The sequence below is a fragment of the Aulonocara stuartgranti genome (assembly GCF_965226115.1).
Source record: "Aulonocara stuartgranti genome assembly, chromosome: 17".
NCBI classification, from domain to species: domain Eukaryota; kingdom Metazoa; phylum Chordata; class Actinopteri; order Cichliformes; family Cichlidae; genus Aulonocara; species Aulonocara stuartgranti.
In genome coordinates, this window is record NC_138953.1 from 38110222 (window position 1) to 38118239 (window position 8018).

An 8018-nucleotide genomic window follows, 5' to 3' on the forward strand; every position below is an offset into this window, starting at 1 on the left:
CAACATGTGTGCAGAAGTCTTGGAGTGTGTACCAGCCCGTTAACAGTTCCATCTCTATATGATAGCTTTCCATACCAATTGGGAAAATGCCACCAGACATGTCATCCAGATATTTTCAGCAGCAGCAGAAAGGGTGCCAATGTTTCACTGATCTAAAACATAAGCTGTGAAGAACAACGGTATGTCTCTATAGCAGCACTTTGCACCTCCGCTCAACAGTTTTGCAGGGAGAACTCCACCGCAGAGGAAACACACGGGCCAATTTTATACATCTGCAGACCCAGAATAATACCAGCATGAACTGCAGTAACAAGGCAGGTAAAGTTCTGATTAGGTACTAGTTAGAAATCTCTTGCTGGCACAAGCTGATTGCAACAACATCACACAACTTCTCTCAAAAGCACAAAGTAGGATATCACACGGGCCTGAGATTTTGTGTCGAGGCGGGTATCCTGATCGCCACGCTTATTAGACTGGACCTGCTACAACACAGCATTTATATTTCAGTGCAAGTCACCGTGAGTGGGTATGTCTTTGGTCCTGTTTTAGGAGTTGTGATTCTATAAGTTAATAATTTCTCATTTTCAGTGTGATTAATACATTCATCATGATAGTATTGCCAGTCCAGAAGATGGATCCCTTCCCTTTGGTGTGAGGGGCCGGGGCAGCTGCAACACACACATACACATGTATACACCTTTAAGTTACTCTTCACAAGACTCTGTGTAGGCAATGCTTGTGTTTTATTGTGAATATAAGATCATTGAACGCCGCATGAATAGTTATAAATAGATATTTATACACCTTTATTGAGGTAAAAGTGTATATTTTCTATTATAAGTGTGGAAGGATGACAGTAACGATAATAACTTCTAATATACTAGAATAAACTTCCAGTAGCCAAAGTGACATCTTCACATATTGTGTTTTGTCCAACAAACAGCTTTTCATCGTTTAAAAGAATGAAAACTGTTGTTTTTTGCTGTATTTCTGTAGCAAAAAGAAAATCACCAAATCATTGTATCGATAGAGCGTGGACTGGAAGGAAACTCATCGATCATGAAAATAGTTGCTGTCAAGTTCTTGTCATTTTACTGATGGAATGACAACCACGCAAACACATTCTCTGAAGAAAAAAATAACTGTCAAACCTGAAATTTTTAAAAGCTGGGGGGGGGGCATGGCAGTCAGAATACAGTTACTGATACAGCTGAAATAGAAAGAGGAAGAACAAACTAGTTCCAGAATGAGCGTACTGAATAAAATGCAACTCTTTAAGCACGAGTGATGCATTAGAGAAAGTGAAGGTTCAACAGCAAATATCTTTTCAAGTGTGAGTGATAAATAATGTCAGAGAGTTCACTGAAATGTAAGCGTACAAACTGAAAGAAGTCAGTCGATGTTGTTGTCATTTTAGCTCTTGGTATTTGCTGTGTTCACTGGCAGCAGAGCTTTGTTTCCTTGGATATTCTTTCTGCTTGTTTATAACCAGTCCATTCATACTGTTATTTATTTTCTGCTCTCTCAGACTTAAATAGTCATCCCTCCATCGATCAGTCCATTCAATAGATCTATCCTCTTCTATGTTCTTGATCTCTCATCCAGTTCAATGTCACAGGGTTAGAGCCTACCCACACGTTTTCTGTTTGTTCTGGGGGGGGGGTTGTTAATACACAGTTTAACAATAACTAAAAGTTGAGACTATCAAAGTTAAGAAATGCAATTAGCATTTATCAATATGATCTCACGTGAAAGAGAAACAGAGACCGTGAAAATCCCACTGAAGGTACTTTTTTTTTTTTATTAAACATGTCGAGCAGGTTTTTGTGCATTAGAAGGAAACAGTGTTGCCAACTTAGCGACTTTGTCGCTATATTTAGCGAGTTTTCAGACCCTTTTCTAAAAAAAAAAAGGTCGTGAAAGCGCGTATCGCTTTTACTCTCAACAAGCAGCGGGTGCTGTAACGCAGTCAGTTCTTCTTTTACTCTTATTCTGTTTGTGGATCACAGGGTTTAAAACTACTTATAAACACACACACACAAATTAACTCCACCAGAGTGCCTATTTCAGGTCACTTTTGCCGGTCCAGGCCCGGGTAAAGGAGCAGGGTTGGAATTGTGAGATTAAAAAAAAACAATACTTGCTAAAAGAAATTTAATTTGTAGTTCTAAATAAACTCTAAATGCATTTAGGACGTTTTTTACTCACTTTATGTCTCTTCCACGATGTTATTTCTCTCTCCAACAACGTAGGTTACAATTATATTAGCATGACCAATTATGCAAATTAGGCGATGATGTCATTTAGCGACTTCTAGCGACTTTTAGGACAGCCAATAGCGATTTTCCTTACTGAGGAGTTGGCAACACTGGTCATGCTCTGGTCAGGTGTACAGTACATATACTGGTCTCCCACTTCAAGATGTACAACATAACTCACAGTCCTGTGTGCACTTAACAGCCAACGGATTATCAATAACCATAATGTCTATAGAAGTTAACCTGAGCTCCTCTAACCTATCATTGCATTAATGTAAAACTGCACTTCACTGTCAATACACTGTTGCATAGCATGGTTAGAGCTGATGAATGGTCAGAGGTGAAGCAGACTGAACACTTTCAAGAGAGTAAGTGTATTTTGAGATTTAGCAGTAGTCATGTTTAATCTCGGAGTGAGAGAAAGGTGTATGAATAGCTAACTATAATTCTGCGTGTGTGTGTGTGTGTGTGTGTGTGTGTGTGTGTGTGTGTGTGTGTGTGAGGAGAAAGGAGCAAAGCAGGAAGAAAGCCAGCTTATCATAACTGATGCCCAGCCCTCTTGCACAGGTTGTATTTACATTCCGAGGCTCTTTGCAGTACAACACCGACGACGGTCACAGCGCGCCTCGAATGACAAGCTCCACTGACACGAGTCATTAATCAACAGCTCCTTGCACCATCTTATCTCCTGCTCTTTCGTGTCAGCCTCTCGTGTGCCAGAGTGCAAGCACAGCGCCGGAGGCGGCCCCGCGCCATCTCTGATTAGGGCCTCTCCTTTCTCAGAACGCCAGCGGGGGCTGCTGGGACAGAATGGCCGGGCCAAGAGTAAAAGGGAGGGGTAAAGAAGAAATCAATTTAAGTACACAAAGCTTTGTGTAGAGCCCAAAAGGTTTTACTTTAAATTGCATCAGTTTTTTTTTCGTTTTCTTTTCTTTTTTTGTTCCACTCCGCTGTTTTGCATCACAGAACAACGAGGCTCAAGTTATTTTAGCTGTGGACTCATGAGGCTTATAATCCAGGCTAAGTGACAGGCTAATTTGTGGTATTAGATTGCTTTCATCGGGTCGTTTGGGCCTGCTTTGAACGTTAGCAGTATGAAAGGGCTGCTGTGCCTCAGCGGTCATATTGACTTGTATGTTGTGTGACTGCTTGGGCAGGGGGTGGAAGAAGAGGTGTGTGTGTGTGCGTTTGTGGAGTTGGGTCAGTGGGGGGGGGAGTCACAGCAGTTCTCAAAGGCCATATTTCCACAGTCGTGCTCCATCTTCATAATGCAGATAGAGAGAAATAGAGCCAAAGGTAAGAAACCGGAGCTATGCAGGGAAACTTCCAACCAGCCGAGATCATTCAGGTGTTCAGTGTTTAGTCTAAATATAACGAGTGTTGGGGGTTAAACTGAACTGAAGGTCCGTGGAATGAGAAAATAGGTTTTCTGCAGGAGTGCAAATCCATCAAAAGGGAACAAGAGGTGACTCTAGTGGTGTTACATGGCTCAGTTGTGAGACAAAACATCCAGCTCAATAGAAAGAAATCAAAGAACGAGCCTGTGTGTGTGTTTGGTGTGTGTTGATGCCAAGCTAAATCCACAACATCTACCCTTAAACACAGACGCAGGGCTGTTTTCTTAAACAATAAGATGGGACCCTCGCTAAGTCAACTTAATGCTGATGACCATTCATAGTGTCAGAGGCCAGAAGAAGTAATTAAAAGCAATAGAAAAATAGAGGATTAGTTGGAATTAATCCGCAACTTTTCCCATTTTCCTGCAGAAAACGCTGAAATTGAAGGATATGGAAGTCTAGCAGAGCATAGCAGAACTAATGGCTTGGCAGCTCTCCCCCCCTGAAATGAGAAGGGACTAATGGATCCGTGGCCCAAGCTAAGATGGCTGAGCCAGATTGAATGTGGATTTAAGTGATTAAGAACAGGGTGGCGCCCTGCTCCCCAGAGTTGTGGACTCGAGTCACATGACTTGGACTCGAGTCAGACTCGAGTCATTAATTTTATGACTTTAGACTTGACTTGAAATAATGTTGTAAGACTTGTGACTTGACTTGGACTTTTACACCAATGACTTGGGACTTGAATTGGACTTGAACCGGTTTACTTGAAAAGACTTGATATTTTACCCCAAATATAAAATTTAACATGCATATTATATAGAGATTGAAAATGTGACGTCATTCACGGGTAGAACCGCAAAGGATTCTGGGAACTCGTGGCAAGCGGTACTAGCGCACGCAGGCTTTCAATTGAAATCAGTCACACAGCGATAAAAAGAAACACAAAAATGTCAAGAAGCTGTTGTATTATTAACTGCAATAGCCGGTCGCATGACAGCCACGGGAAGCCGACGGGTAAAGAGATCGGTTGTTATCGGATTACGTCGTTGAAGAGAAATTGTTCGAGCCATGTTTCCGAAGTAACAAAGATGCGACTGGATTGCAGCCATTCAAAGACCAATTATAACGTCCCAGAACCCTCCAGCTCACAGGTTAGTCTGCTCCAAGCATTTCCACAAAGGTCAGTCTGCTGTTGTAGTTAATACGTCATTTTCATAACATAACTGGTGATATAGGTTACAAGCAAGTCTGGCGCTGAACAGAAATTGTCGCGCTATGCTCCTTTGTTTATTGTGCATAAATAGTGAATTGTCCTGACACAATATTGCGTTTCGCTTCTGTTATTATGGTACATTGACAAAAACATATACTTTTATTCACAGGATAAAACAGGTTTTTTGTATCACTAATTGCCCAGTACGATTACAGCATACAATATTATTGTCACTGCTACATTTCTGTGATGCTACCAGAAATTATTTCCACTGCTAATTAATTACCGTTGAGCTCAAAGGTCCTATTAATAAACGGTTAACGAATGTGTATTTATGACGACGATTTGTGAGACTGGTAAACTTATGATACGTACGATGGTCTTTCGTTCTACACGGTGCATTTCAAGGTCCTGCACCCATCCGTCGGTAAACTGTACCTGGGCTTGTTGCAGTGACCGGAAGTTACTAAACTTCATGAGTGTATGCACTCACTCCAAGAACCGTATGATTATAAATATGCATATAAATATGCTACGATGAGATAGCTGACTTCATCTAACTAGCAAATGTTGTCCAGGCTACGTTGGTGATACAGTTTTTTTTAATGTGTATGATATTTTTGTCATGCGATTTTAAAGCTGGTCCTACAACCGCATCCAAGAATAACATGCAGCTTATCTCAGAACTGTCGGTGAAAATTATTCTTGGAGCTAGGTTTAATTGAGCTGCATTTTAAAGAGGTGCAATTTCACAATTTGTGTATATTTTCTAAGTTCACTATTTTGTCATGTGTTGAGAAAAACACAGATTTAAAAATTACATGGTCTAATATTTACATTTAGCATATAACTGCAACATGCTTTTTTTCGTTTTTTTTTTAAAGACTCGAAAGGACTTGAAATTCAAAATTTCAGACTTGTGACTTGACTCGGACTTTTACACCAGTGACTTGAGACTCGACTCTGACTTGCCTGACATTACTTGAGACTTGACTTGAGACTTGAGGATAAAGACTTGAGACTTACTTGAGACTTGCAAAACAATGACTTGGTCCCACCTCTGCTGCTCCCCTTTTGTCAGAGAAAATGTGATATATGAGGATGTTTGCCTAAAATATGAAATTCTTCTATAAAGAATTTGGGGTATAGTATATAGAAGAGATGTGACTCCAGGGGGCGTGGCTTGCAGGACAGCGGGGCAGATCTTTTTTGTTTTGTTTTTTCACATTTTGATTGATCGAGTGTTTTCCCGACACCACGCCAGTTTGAAGATGCGCTTGCAACATCGCACAATGTTGTTTTGTCTTATTAGCAGACTTTTTATTTCAAGTTTAGTAAAAAGTGAAACGAATGTCACGGGCAGCTCTGTGCCACGATGATCATTTATTTCAGTAAAGGAGATAAAAAGTGAGTTTTTTTCAGATTTTTTTTTGTAAAAAAGTGATTCCTGATTAATGATGCTAATTAAGTCAATGTGCGTCCCACACTTGTGAGTGAAGGTGTAATTGTAATACTGCATAAAATGTGACATGTAAGGAGAGGAGTTTAATAACACAAGCCATAACAGTAATGGCTCTTATTATTACTTTTAATATTATTGGATCATCATTTAACATTATGTTATGTCTCACATGGAGATATGATAGCAGATAATGTAATACTGTAATGTTATGTTATCTGAGAATTGATTGCCTGACCAGACTTTATTGCGTTTTCAAGCCACGTAAAGGCACAATTTATTACACCGAAAGTTATTACATAATCTATCAACAAATAATGGGACACCAGAGGGCTCGTGTGTGTGTGTGTGTGTGTGTGTGTGTGTGTGTGTGTGTGTGTGTGTGTGTGTGTGTGTGTCAATCAGATTTATTGGAGAAACCAAGACTCAAGTGTACAAATTACAAAGTTGCAAATCTCACAGGAAATGATGACCTTGTCCAAAATTTAGTTTCAAACTGCTAGGTAATGATCCATCCATCCATCTTCATCCGCTTTATCCGGGGCCGGGTCGCGGGGGCAGCAGCCTAAGCAAAGAGGCCCAGACCTCCCTCTCCCCAGCCACCTCCTCCAGCTTATCTGGGGGAATACCAAGGCGTTCCCAGGCCAGCCGAGAGATATAATCTCTCCAGCGTGTCCTGGGTCTGCCCCGGGGCCTCCTCCCGGTGGGACATGCCTGGAACACCTCACCCAAGAGGCGCCCAGGGGGCATCCTTGTCAGATGCCCGAACCACCTCAGCTGGCTCCTTTCGATGTGGAGCAGCAGCTGCTCTACTCTGAGCCCCTCCCGGATGGCCGAACTTCTCACCCTATCTCTAAGGGAGAGGCCAGCCACCCTTCGGAGGAAGCTCATTTCTGCCGCTTGTATCCGCGATCTCGTTCTTTCGGTCACTACCCACAGCTCGTGGCCATAGGTGACATAGGCTAGGTAATGATTTGAGAAATATTTCATTTTTTTACTCAAATATATTAATATGCACATTTTTTTTTTATCACTAATCCTAAAACAAAAAACGGGCCCAGAATAACTTCGTGACCCTTAAATGTTTTCTCAAAGCCATTTTCGCATAAACTTCTATAAGACGAGAAGTCTTTACGCCACGAGTACCATACCGCTGGTGGACTTTCTGAAAAATGGCACTTCTGGAGTTGATTTTTTCATAGTGTCCATGGTACCACAGCAAAGAAGAGGCTGTACACGGAGTACACGACAATGTGACTGTTGATCGAAAGTGGAGCTCCAGGTGTGTAGGTGACCTTCAAAATATATTTACTACAAAATCACGTCAGTCACTGACAAAAACAAAAAGTGAAGAAAAAGTGTCATAAAGATGACGTTTTACACCAGTAACTCCTGATGTTCTCAGTCAGATGCTTCAACACATTACAGGCAAAGCTGGGTTCTACCCTCTTTCACTGATAACTGCTGAAAACTTAAAAACTGCAATTAACACCACAGATGGGCAGACTGATCCAAATATTGATAGTATCAATACCAACACTGGTATCAATATCAGATCGACACTAATGCAACTGAATCGACACTTTGTTTCTATCCTCAAAGTCCAGTTTGTATCCCACTGTCTGTTCATACATCCACAATGCTGCAGCGACAGGTCGCCAGACTGTGGCAGGGCTAACACAAATAGACAGCTAATCATTCACTTTAGCATCACCAGGTAACCTAACCCCACTGTATCCCACTGAACT

General features: G+C 41.3%; 1 protein-coding gene across 1 annotated transcript in view; it reads right to left on the reverse strand.

Annotated features, from left to right (window-relative positions):
• LOC309692564 (chemokine-like protein TAFA-2) overlaps positions 1-5877 on the reverse strand; it is a 68634-nt gene extending 62757 nt beyond the window's left edge. The window contains exon 1 of the mRNA XM_082511182.1: positions 5838-5877. The gene's annotated coding sequence lies outside the window, so the exon portion shown is untranslated. The remainder of the gene's footprint in view (positions 1-5837) is intronic.
• Positions 5878-8018: the final 2141 nt, after the last annotated feature.